The sequence below is a fragment of the Schistocerca nitens genome, chromosome 8, assembly GCF_023898315.1.
Source record: "Schistocerca nitens isolate TAMUIC-IGC-003100 chromosome 8, iqSchNite1.1, whole genome shotgun sequence".
In the NCBI taxonomy this organism is placed as follows: Eukaryota; Metazoa; Arthropoda; class Insecta; order Orthoptera; family Acrididae; genus Schistocerca; species Schistocerca nitens.
The window spans coordinates 519,193,151-519,207,015 of NC_064621.1; positions in this window are offsets into that span (position 1 = coordinate 519,193,151).

The window sequence follows — 13,865 nt, forward strand, 5'->3', positions numbered from 1 at the left end:
GTTAGGCGGCGGTGAAAGTGTTTAAACGCAGAAGAGTGTTGCTGTGGCCACTCTGTAGCAACTGCTGAAGCTGTGCGGTGCTGCATTGCTCTGCAGGAATTGTCCAAGTCCATCGGAATGCAGAATGCGCATGAATGGATGCTTACGTACGTGTCACCTGTCAGAGTCGTATCTAAACGTATCAGGGCCCCCATATGACTCCAACTGCACACACCCCACACCATTACAGAGCCTCCACCAGCTTAAACAATTCCCTGCTGACATGCAGAGTCCATGGATTCATGAAGTTGTTTCCATACCCGTACACGTCCATCCGCTCAATACAATTTGAAACGAGACTCGTCCGACCAGGCAACATGATTCCAGTCATCAACAGTCCGATGTCGGTGTTGACGGGCCCAGGCGAGGCGTAAAGCTTTGTGTAGTGCAGTCATGAAGGGTACGCGAATGGTCCTTCCGCCCCGAAAGCCCATATCGACGATGTTTCGTTGAATGGTTCGCACGCTGATATTTCTTGATGGGCCAACATTGAAATCTGCAGTAATTTTCGGAAGGGTTGCACTTCTGTCACGTTGAACGATTCTCTTCAGTCGTCGTTGGTCCCGTTCTTGCACGATCTTTCTCCACTGCACGACATGCGGTTTGACAGTACCCCACTGCCCGGCCACGAGTTCGTCTTCATTGTGAGCAATTGAAGTCTTTGACTTGTCCCAACATTGTGACGGACTTGTATCTGGAATTCGTCACGGAGTCATTACATTGAAGTTAAGTATAATGAAATGATACAGTTTCAGAGACTTTACTCATACCTGTATGAGGCCAGTAAAGTCTCTGAAATTGTGTCATTTCATCTGCATAAGTAGCTGCACCTGGGTTTCAGACTAGATCCCCCTTTTGCGTTCGATGCTGAGGTGCTATTCCAGAGCTCGGCAATTTTATTCGTGTATAAGGAGGCATTTAAAGTAGACTGAGGCGGCAGTGAGAATTTGGATCGAAGAAGGAGGCGTGCCAGGGTAATCCGAGCAGTTGTATGAATCGCTGTGGCTTAATGGCTAACGTACCTACCTAGAAAGCAGGAGACCCGGCTTCGATTCCCGGCCTTGGTATAAATTTTCACTCGCCGCTTCTGTCTACACACATAAAAAATATAATATGATAAGCTCTGAGGCTTGTGTTCACTGTTTCCTTTTATTCTTCCTCAGAACTCACGCACAGTCCCGACCGAACACGAGTACGTCTAGCAACGAGATCATCTGGTCACTTCAGATATAGTACCGGCTGTGTCATCCAGAAGATACGGTCGCAGCCTACAGAGAAGAGCACTCGGACTGCCTACAATTCAGGCGCAACATATTTCATGTTAGTTTCCAGAGAGCGTGCACGAGGCAAGAACTATGTTACGCACATGCCTTACATCATACAAATATTTGCCAAGTGGACATCCATCCATCTGCAACATCAAGAAAATATCAGGACAGTGTTTCAGTTAGTGTCTCACGACTTGCCTACAGTCGCCGCCAGGAAGATCCAAAATGGACATTACACAAGTGATGTTGGTCATCTTTCACTGGATTTAGTAGGACTATATCAGTATTTAAAGACAGATGAATGCAACTGAACATTGACTTATACGAGGTGCATTCAAGTTCTAAGGCCTCCGACTTTTTTTCTAATTAACTCCTCACCCGAAATCGATGAAACTGGCGTTACTTCTCGACGTAATCGTCCTGCAGACGTACACATTTTTCACAACGCTGACGCCATTATTCCATGGCAGCGGCGAAGGCTTCTTTAGGAGTCTGTTTTGACCACTGGAAAATCGCTGCGGCAATAGCAGCACGGCTGGTGAATGTGCGGCCACGGAGAGTGTCTTTCATTGTTGGAAAAAGCCAAAAGTCACTAGGAGCCAGGTCAGGTGAGTAGGGAGCTTGAGGAATCACTTCAAAGTTCTTATCACGAAGAAACTGTTGCGTAACGTTAGCTCGATGTGCGGGTGCGTTGTCTTGGTGAAACAGCACACGCGCAGCCCTTCCTGGACGTTTTTGTTGCAGTGCAGGAAGGAATTTGTTCTTCAAAACATTTTCGTAGGATGCACCTGTTACCATAGTGCCCTTTGGAACGCAATGAATAAGGATTACGCCCTTGCTGGCCCAGAACATGGACACCATCATTTTTTCAGCACTGGCGGTTACCTCAAATTTTTTTGGTGGCGGTGAATCTGTGCTTCCATTGAGCTGACTGGCGCTTTGTTTCTGGATTGAAAAATGGCATCCACGTCTCATCCATTGTCCCAACCTACGAAAAGAAAGTCCCATTCATGCTGTCGTTGCGCGTCAACAATGCTTGGCAACATGCCACACAAGCAGCCCTGTGGTCGTCCGTCAGCATTCGTGGCACCCACCTGGATGACACTTTTCGCATTTTCAGGTCGTCATGCAGGATTGTGTGCACAGAACCCACAGAAATGCCAACTCTGGAGGGGATCTGTTCAACAGTCATTCGGCGATCCCCCAAAACAATTCTCTCCACTTTCTCGATCATGTCGTCAGACCGGCTTGTGCGAGCCCGAGGTTGTTTCGGTTTGTTGTCACACGATGTTCTGCCTTCATTAAACTGTCGCACCCACGAACGCACTTTCGACACATCCATAACTCCATCACCACATGTCTCCTTCAACTGTCGATGAATTTCAATTGGTTTCACACCACGCAAATTCAGAAAACGAATGATTGCACGCTGTTCAAGTAAGGAAAGCATCACCATTTTAAGTATTTAAAACAGTTTTCATTCTCGCCGCTGGCAGTAAAATTCCATCTGCCGTACGGTGCTGCCATCTCTGGGACGTATTGACAATGAACGCGGCCTCATTTTAAAACAATGCGCATGTTTCTATCTCTTTCCAGTCCGGAGAAAAAAAATCGGAGGCCTTAGAACTTGAATGCACCTCGTACTGCCACGCACGATCTGCGTGCTCCATCTACGTATTGTAAAACTGCTACAACTGAAGAACCAAATAAACTGGTACACCTGCCTAATATCGAGTAGAACCCCCGCGAGCACACAGAAGTGCCGCAACACGTCGTGGCATGGACTGGACTAGTGTCTGAAGTACTGGTGGCGGGAATTGACACCATGAATTCTGCAGGGCTGTCCATACGTTCGTAAGCGTACGAGAGGGTGGAGATCTCTTCTGAACGGCACGTTGCAAGGCATCCCAGATATTCTCAATAGTGTTCATGTCTCGGGAGTTTGGCTGCCAGCGGAAATGTTTAAACTCAGAAGAACGTTCCTGGATCCACTCTGTAGCAATTTAGGACGTGTGGGTTGTCGCATTGTCCTGCTGGAATTGCCGAAGTCCGTCGGAATGCAGAATGGGTATGACTGGATGCAGGTGATTAGGCAGGATGCTTACGTAAGTGTCACCTGTCAGAGTCGTATCGGGGTCCCGTATCACTCCAACTGCACACGCTTCACTCTGTTACAGAGCCCCCACACCTTTAACAGTCCCCTGCTAAAAATGCATGGTCCATGGATTTATGAGGTTTTCTCCATACCCGTACACATCCATCCGCTCGATACAATTTGAAATGTACATGTCACCTGTCAGAGTCGTATCGGGATCCCATATCACTCCAACTGCACACGCCCCACTCTGTTACAGAGCCCCCACACCTTTAACAGTCCCCTGCTAAAAATGCATGGTCCATGGATTTATGAGGTTTTCTCCATACCCGTACACATCCATCCGCTCGATACAATTTGAAACGTACATGTCACCCGTCAGAGTCGTATTGGGGTCCCACATCACTCCAACTGCACACGCCCCACTCTGTTACAGAGCCCCCACACCTTTAACAGTCCCCTGCAAAAATGTATGGTCCATGGATTTATGAGGTTTTCTCCATACCCGTACACATCCATCCGCTCGATACAATTTGAAACGTACATGTCACCTGTCAGAGTCGTATCGGGGTCCCACATCACTCCAACTGCACACGCCCCACTCTGTTACAGAGCCTCCACACCTTTAACAGTCCCCTGCTAGAAATGCATGGTCCATGGATTTATGAGGTTTTCTCCATACGCGTACACATCCATCTGCTCGATACAATTTGAAACGTACATGTCATCTGTCAGAGTCGTATCAGGGTCCCGATCACTCCAACTGCACACGCCTCACACTATTACACAGCCTCCACCACCTTGAACAGCCCCCTGCTCAACTGCAGGGTCCATGGATTTATGAGATTGTTTCCATACCCGTACGCGTCCATCCGCTCGATGCAATTTGAAACGAGACTCATCCGACCAGGCAACAGGTTTGCAGTCATCAGCAGTCCAGTGCCGGTGTTGACGGGCCCAGGCTAGGCGTAAAGCTTTGTCTCGTGCAATCATACGCGTGGCCCTTTGTCTCCGAAAGCCCGTATCGATGATGTATCGTTGAATGGTCCGCCCGCTGACACTTGTTGATGGTCCCGCATTGAAATTTGCAGCAGTTTGCGGAAGGATTGTACTTCGGTCACGTTGAACGATTCTCTTCAGTCAGTAATCCCGTTCTTGCAGGATCTTTTTCCGGCCGAAGTGATATCGGAGATCCGATGTTTTACCAGATTCCTAATATTCACGGTACACTCGTGCAATGGTCGTACGGGAAAATCCCCACTTCATCGCTACCTCGGAGATGCTGTGCCCCATCGCTCGTGCACCGACTATAATACCACGTTCAAACTCACTTACATCTTGATAACACACCATTTTAGCAGCAGTAACCGATCTAACAACTGCACCAGACGCTTGTTGTCATATACAGGGTGTTACAAAAAGGTACGGCCAAACTTTCAGGAAACATTCCTCACACACAAATAAAGAAAAGATGTTATGTGGACATGTGTCCGGAAACGCTTAAGTTCCATGTTAGAGCTCATTTTAGTTTCGTTCTTCCACCTACGCTCAATGGAGCACGTTATCATGATTTCATACGGGATACTCTACCTGTGTTGCTAGAACATGTGCCTTTACAAGATGTGGTTCATGCACGATGGAGCTCCTGCACATTTCAGTCGAAGTGTTGGTACGCTTCTCAACAACAGATTCGGTTACCGATGGATTGGTAGAGGCGGACCAATTCCATGGCCTCCACGCTCTCCTGACCTCAATCCTCTTGACTTTCATTTATGGGGGCATTTGGAAGCTGTTGTCTACGCAACCCCGGTACCAAATGTAGAGACTCTTCGTGCTCGTATTGTAGACGGCTGTGATACAATACGCCATTCTCCAGGGCTGCATCAGCGCATCAGGGATTCCATGCGACGGAGGGTTGATGCATGTATCCTCGCTAACGATTTTGAACATTTCCTGTAACAAAGTGTTTGAAGTCACGCTGGTACGTTCTGTTGCTGTGTGTTTCCATTCCATGATTAATGTGATTTGAAGAGAAGTAATAAAATGAGCCCTAACATGGAAAGTAAGCGTTTCCGGACACATGTCCACATAACATATTTTCTTTCTTTGTGTGTGAGGAATGTTTCCTGAAAGTTTGGCCGTACCTTTTTGTAACACCCTGTATAGGGGTTGCCGACAGCAGCGCCGTATTCTGCCCATTTCTGTATTTGAGTACGCATGCCTATACCATTTCCTTTAGCGCTTCAGTCTGTATAGTGAATTACGTGTAATTTTTATTTTAGGTGTACTATACCCCCACACTACTCAAAATAAAAGGTCAAAAAATTTTGTTCTTTTAATTATAAACTTGTTTAAACAGTAAACCGGGTAATAATGTATGAAGTAATGACACGTAAGTATGCAAAAGCGCTGATTAGGGAAGCTCAAACTAAACATTTGCATGTCATTTTCTTCTCAGTGGTAACATGACACAATATTCAAGCTCCACAATGTTGTTGATTCTGAGTGTCTTTTCCATCTTCTTTAGTTTTATTTCTTTCCTTTGTCATTCTGAACTCCTTTGTCATGCTTTCAGCAATGTTTTCAGCTTCAGCGGCACATTGCCTGCCCACTCGTAGCAGCCCACTTTCTATGTTGTCCCGTTTTCATGTCTAGTCTGCTCATAGTTTTTAATCTGTTTGTTACTCCATCATTAAAATACACTCCTGGAAATTGAAATAAGAACACCGTGAATTCATTGTCCCAGGAAGGGGAAACTTTATTGACACATTCCTGGGGTCAGATACATCACATGATCACACTGACAGAACCACAGGCACATAGACACAGGCAACAGAGCATGCACAATGTCGGCACTAGTACAGTGTATATCCACCTTTCGCAGCAATGCAGGCTGCTATTCTCCCATGGAGACGATCGTAGAGATGCTGGATGTAGTCCTGTGGAACGGCTTGCCATGCCATTTCCACCTGGCGCCTCAGTTGGACCAGCGTTCGTGCAGGACGTGCAGACCGCGTGAGACGACGCTTCATCCAGTCCCAAACATGCTCAATGGGGGACAGATCCGGAGATCTTGCTGGCCAGGGTAGTTGACTTACACCTTCTAGAGCACGTTGGGTGGCACGGGATACATGCGGACGTGCATTGTCCTGTTGGAACAGCAAGTTCCCTTACCGGTCTAGGAATGGTAGAACGATGGGTTCGATGACGGTTTGGATGTACCGTGCACCATTCAGTGTCCCCTCGACGATCACCAGTGGTGTACGGCCAGTGTAGGAGATCGCTCCCCACACCATGATGCCGGGTGTTGGCCCTGTGTGCCTCGGTCGTATGCAGTCCTGATTGTGGCGCTCACCTGCACGGCGCCAAACACGCATACGACCATCATTGGCACCAAGGCAGAAGCGACTCTCATCGCTGAAGACGACACGTCTCCATTCGTCCCTCCATTCACGCCTGTCGCGACACCACTGGAGGCGGGCTGCACGATGTTGGGGCGTGAGCGGAAGACGGCCTAACGGTGTGCGGGGCCGTAGCCCAGCTTCATGGAGACGGTTGCGAATGGTCCTCGCCGATACCCCAGGAGCAACAGTGTCCCTAATTTGCTGGGAAGTGGCGGTGCGGTCCCCTACGGCACTGCGTAGGATCCTACGGTCTTGGCGTGCATCCGTACGTCGCTGCGGTCCGGTCCCAGGTCGACGGGCACGTGCACCTTCCGCCGACCACTGGCGACAACATCGATGTACTGTGGAGACCTCACGCCCCACGTGTTGAGCAATTCGGCGGTACGTCCACCCGGCCTCCCGCATGCCCACTATACGCCCTCGCTCAAAGTCCGTCAACTGCACATACGGTTCACGTCCACGCTGTCGCGGCATGCTACCAGTGTTAAAGACTGCGATGGAGCTCCGTATGCCACGGCAAACTGGCTGACACTGACGGTGGCGGTGCACAAATGCTGCGCAGCTAGCGCCATTCGACGGCCAACACCGCGGTTCCTGGTGTGTCCGCTGTGCCGTGCGTGTGATCATTGCTTGTACAGCCCTCTCGCAGTGTCCGGAGCAAGTATGGTGGGTCTGACACACCGGTGTCAATGTGTTCTTTTTTCCATTTCCAGGAGTGTGTATTGTGGCGCCCATCACACCAATCTGAAAAGTTGACATACCAACAAGCGTTCCTAAATGCAACTATTGATGCTTTCTTTCGGATATCGACAGAAAGATAGATTAGAATAAGTCCACGCTCATAATACCCTCGATAATTTCTTCAAGCGTATTATACAAAGGAGTTGCTACGGAAATAGCAGGGCCAAAATTAAATAACGAGACACTGTAGATAAGGTTTTGTGTTTGACAGTAGTGTGACAGCTAGGCACTGACACGCCGCATCTGCTATAGAAAGGCATTTAAACACGAAATGTTGAGGTACTATACATAGAGTATATATTGTTAGAAACGGGAAGGATCACAGAATTTTATTGAATAAAAAAATGTCCATTGTTTGACCCCTCATGACGTCCATTTCCCCTCAAGGGCGATCTCTGTTGTACTGAGGAAGCTTTTCAAATAGCCGACCCCAGTCACATCATTCTGGCACGTAATAAGCACAGCTGGGAGCGTCAGTAATTATACACTGGTGTGCAAAAACTTAAGCACGAAAGTAACTATTCCATTATGTGTCACTTCTAAGTCACGTAGCTCGTTGTAACTTGGACTATATATAGAAGGAACTGCTACATTATAATACAAAAGGTAACTGAAACAACTGCGCAATGAAACGAAAAGAAATAACATTTTTATTGAAAGACAGTAATTGCACTGAAATCTTCTCTATTTATGGTGGTCCCCTGGATGATACAAAAGGCGGGACATGGTTTTTAATAGGGTATGTGATCACCGCCGCAGACAATGCAAGCTCTGCAACCTGCTTCCACCATGGCCAAAAGGTTGGTAAGGACTTCTTGTGGTGGGCTTCCATTCCTCCAGCAGCGCAGTGGCAACTACTGGATGGTCGTCGGTGTATGTAGACGTGCTGAAGTACGTCTCCCCACAGCGTGCACACGTTATCGATGGGATTTAAGTCGTCGGAAGGGGCAGACCACTCTATCCACCAAATATCCTCTCTTTCCAAGACCTCCTTCACCTGTGCTATTAGATGAGATCGCGAACTGTCATCCATAAAAATGAAGTGAGGGTCAAATATACCCCTGAAAAGAACTCCACGGGGAAGGAGTATGGTGTCACAATAACGTTGACTAATGAGTGTACTTGTTTAAAGATTTGGGCGTCAGTACGTCCATGCTAAGCTATGCCTGCCCGCACCATAACTTGTTCCACCAAAACGACCATGTCCGATAATGTTGCAGGGTGCGTTATGTGTTCTAATCTCTCGCCATACTATGCTACGTCCAGCAATTGTATTAATCGTTTGTTCTAGGAAGACTTTCAGTGAGGTGGTTTACGGGAGTAGCTGCTTCGATAAAAGTCGGAAGACGGTGCCTGACTTCGAACAGATATTCGCCTGTTTCCGCTCGCTATCAAACCAAGCTTTATATACTGTGTGCAAAGAATATCTGCATTCAACACATACATAAGTTTAAACCATTTGAAACTTAGTTACATATAACAGTTGTCTGATCTTTAACTCCGCGTGTACATACTTCTTTCATTTACAAGTATATACACGCACTGAATACAATGTCATCTGCTAGCTAAGGATGAGTACATCCCCTGCGCCGGGAAAGTTGTCGGTATCGACCGAAGCCATTCGATATCTGTCGATGCGGCTACCCCAATCCCCCACCATGGAAAGAGTGTCTTTAGAGTGAATAATTAATAAAATTCCGATTTAGTAAGTTTGCTGATAATCATTGCTAGAAATGTACGAGAATTTTCGTTTATATCAACATGAACATCCTGCAATCCACACTGAAGTTCTTGGCAGAGGGTTCATTGAACCACTTTCAAACTATTTCTCTACCATTCTCCACTCGAATAGGATGTGAGAAAAGTGAAGACCTAAACCTTTCCGTGCGCCTTCCAACTTCTCTAGTTTTATCATTACGGTCATTTCTTACTGTATAGGCGGGAGTCGTCAAAACATTGCAACGTGCGGAGTACACAGTTTGTGACGGAAATTTCGTGATAAGATCTGGCTGCAATGAGAAACGCCTTTGTTTCCAATGTAGGTGGGGATCAACAAAATTTATCGGCATGCGGAGAACACGGTTCGGGTCGAAAATTTCGTGATAAGATCTTGCCGCAATAAGAAATTATTGCCACTCCAATTCACGTATTATATTCGTGACATTCTGTCCCTTGTTTCACGATAACGCAAAAGCAGCTGCCCTCCTTTGAACTTATTCGTTGTCTTCCATCAGCCTTATATGTTATGGGTCCAACATCGCGCTGCAGTACTTCAGAAGAGGACGGACAATCGTATTGAGGGCAAACTCTTTAGTAGATTTATTGCATCATCTAAGTGATCTGCCAATAAAATGCAGTCTTTGGTTCAACATTCCCGTAACATTTTCTATTTGATATTTCCAATTTAAGTTATTCGTTACTGTAATTCCAAGGTATTTAGGTGAGTCGACGAACTTTAGATTTGTTTGATTTATCGTGTAACTGAAATTGACCTGATTCCTTCTAGTAATCATGTGGAGAACTTCACACATTTTATTGTTTAGAGCCAGTTGCCACTTTTCGCACCATCTTGTCTAAACCATTTTGCAGTTGCGTTTGACGTTCTGATAACTGTACTTCACGATAAACGTCAGCATCAACTGCAAACAACCTAAGAGGGCTGTTCAGATTTTTTCCTAAGTCGTTCATAGCGGTTGTCTCCCCTACGGGTCGTCAGGCGCATTTTCTCTAGTGTTTCGTTTCGTCAGATATTTGCAGCTTCTTGGAGTCGTCCGAAATCCTGATAACCAAGCCTCTCATAAGGCGCCCAGCACCGACGGGAAGTGCCGGTTTTTTTCCCATTAGAAACTAAATGATTTTTTAAGCAGACTTTTATATGCCAGTTCGATAGATCGGTCCCAGATTAGCCTAGTGCGATATCTGTCTTATCGATACCTGTAAACAGGAAGAATAAAACTCGTAGAATAATCAGTATTCCAGCAGCGACAGCACCTCCCTGCCCCGGACTGGCTGCTACCGCCAAGCATGCAGCAGCTACTGACATGTGAGTCGCTGCTTGACTGCTGTCTATCCTTCGTATTTTACTGTCCCTGTTAATACTCATCGATAAAACGAATATCGGGCTAGATTAATTTGGGAACGCTCTATCGCAGGGCTTCCCAACGTGTGGTCCGCGGACCCCTTAGGGGCCCGTCGGCTCTTTCTAGGGGGTCCGCGGCCACCTTTCACCAAACCGTCTAAAATAATGAGTAAAATTATTGAATAAACATGTGAAAATCAAATTGATCACTACTTTTTTTCGTGTGAAAAACATGTGTACTTTTACTTCAGGTCGTATCCCCAAGCAGCCTTTGCGGCTCCTAAGTGAGAACGTATACACAGTTTAGTGCCGGAGAACGCGGCTTCTCTGATCGACTGTTTCGCAACAATACGGGGGTCGTTTGTGCCCCGGCTAACAATGCTAGATGCGCTGAAACCTTTTACGCATGCGCGGAGCGAGCTTTGTCGACCAATCACAGCGCTCGTTGGCACGTATGCGGCCCCAGGCATCATTAAATGTTAAACTTGCTTTGTCAGTGCACTACCTATTTCATAAGTCGACTTTTGACCAGTTTACTACTTCTAACATGGATCGGTGGCTGAAGTCAGGATCATTGAAGAAGGGTGCAGTTTCTTCATCGCCTTCACAACAAGGGAAGTTTCCAGTTGAAATGAATGAGGAGGGAGGACGACCAAAGGAAGACTTTACATACATTTGAACATTTTTCTTCGGATTTCACGAAAAACCACACACACACATACACACACACACACACACACACACACACGACTGTTACGAAATATGCATGCTCCTTACACAGCAGTAGCCAAATAGTGGAAGTGAACAGACCATAAGCGGCAGCTTGTCAACAGCGAACAGTTTGGACGTGACGTTGATTGCTCTTGGAGGAAGACAGCTCCATCGTGTGAAATGTCAATTACCAAGTAATTTTAATCAGGCTATAGTGTTTTGAACAAAAGTGAGTAAATCCACTAGTAAGTGTCTGGATACAGTGGGAATTCAAATTGTATCGTTAATTTCAAGTTGTTTTCATTCATCTCTAAACCAAAGACTATTAATACTTCGGGGGGGGGGGGGGAGGGGGGGGAGGAGGAGGAGTCATTGGGAACATGGCACTTGCATTAAGAAGCTTTCAGTTCCCATGGGTTTCGCTCTGAAATTTAAAGTTACAGTGCTCTTGACTGACTAGGTGTCCGCCATGGATTTTCGACTGAAGAAGGGGTCCGCCAGCTGAAAAGGTTGGGAAGCCCTGCTCTATCGAATGAGTACGTAAATTTCCGATTTACTAATTGTTTGGCGGGAGGGGGGGGGGGGGGGGACAAACCGACGCTTCCTGTTGGACACTGCGCGTCAAAGACTCGATGAGCAATAATTGTTTGGGCTGCCTCCAGCTACACAATGAAAAAACGGAATCGAAAATGTACATCTTCATCGTTTCGCGGCGCAAAGACTGATCCATAAATCGAAAATATCTGCCGGAACATCAGAGAAAATGCGTCTGATTCCTCTTAGAAGAGACTCCCTCTATAGATAAGGAACAGCAGAAGCCTTGTAACACTTCCTTGAGCAACGCCAGATATCAATTTTGTTTCTCTCGATGACTTTCCGTCAACTGCTGCGAACTGTGACCTTTCTGACAGGAAGTTCAGCGACACAACTTGAGACGAAACTCCATAGGCACGCAATCAGATTAGAAGTCGCTTGTGACGAACACTAACAAAAGCCTTCTGGAAATCTGGAAATATCGAATCAATATGAGATACCTTGTCGATAACATTCAGTACTTCGAATGAAGAAAGCACGTTGTGTTTCACAAGGACGATATTTTCTGAACTTTGTAATTCATTGAAGTGACAAAGTCATAGGATAGAGATATGCACATATACAGATGGCAGTAGTGTCGCGTACGCAAGGTATAAAAGCGCAGTGCATTGGCAAAGCTGTCATTTGTACTCATGTGACTCATGTAAAATAGTTTTCGACGTGATTATGGTCGCACGATTGGAGTTAACTCCAATCGTGCTGGTATCGAGAGGTTCAGGTGAGGTGCCGTAATGGTTACGTAATTCAAGTACCAATTCAATTGTATGTCCTCCTAAGGTTATCGTGCAAAATTTGGCGCGTCATATCGTCTAAATCCCGAAACGCGGAACGCGAAAGAGTAGTTGGAGCTAGACGCATAGGACGTTTCATTTCGGAAATCGTTAGGGAATTCATTATTACGAGAAACACAGCGTCAAGAGTGTGCCGAGAATACCAGATCTGAGGCTTTACTTGTCACCACGGACAAAGCAGTGGCCGACGGCCTTCACTTAGCGACCGACAGCAGCGGCGTTTGCCTAGAATTGTCAGTGCTAACAGACAAACAACAGTGTGAAATTACCGCAGAAATTAATCCGTTAGAACAGTGCGGCGAAATTTGGTGTTAATGGGCTATGGCAGAAGAAGACCGACGTGAGTGCCTCTCCTAACAGCACGACAGCACCTGCAGCGCCTCTCCTGGGCTTCTGACCAAATCGGTTGGACCCTAGAAGAATGGAAAATCGTGACCTGGTCAGATGATTCTGTAAGTAGGCTGTTTAGGTTTTCTTATTGGTAACGCCACGTAGCGCTCTGTATGAAAATCACTGGCTGTGCTGTGTGCAGTCTGTGGCTGGTTTGCATTGTTGTCTGCCATTGTAGTGTTGGGCAGCTGGATGTGAACAGCGCATAGCGTTGCGCAGTTGGAGGTGAGCCGCCAGCAGTGGTGGATGTGGGGAGAGAGATGGCGGAGTTTTGAAATTTGCAAGGCTGGTTGTCATGAGCTGCTATATATATATTATGACTTTTGAACACTAGTAACGTAAATACATTGTTTGTTCTCTATCAAAATCTTTCATTTGCTAACTATGCGTATCAGTAGTTAGTGCCTTCGGTAGTTTGAATCTTTTATTTAGCTGGCAGTAGTGGCGCTCGCTGTATTGCAGTAGTTCGAGTAACCAAGATTTTTGTGAGGTAAGTGATTTGTGAAACGTATAGGTTAATGTTAGTCAGGACCATTCTTTTGTAGGGATTTTTGAAAGTCAGATTGCGTTGCGCTAAAAATATTGTGTGTCAGTTTAAGGACAGTCATGTATAAATTGTTCAAAGGGGACGTTTCATAATTCCAGATTTCAGTTGGTAAGAGCTGATGGTAGGGCTGGAGTGTGGCGCAGGCCTCACGATGCCATCGACCCAACTTGTCACCGGCCGCCGTGGCCGAGCGGTTCTAGGCGTTT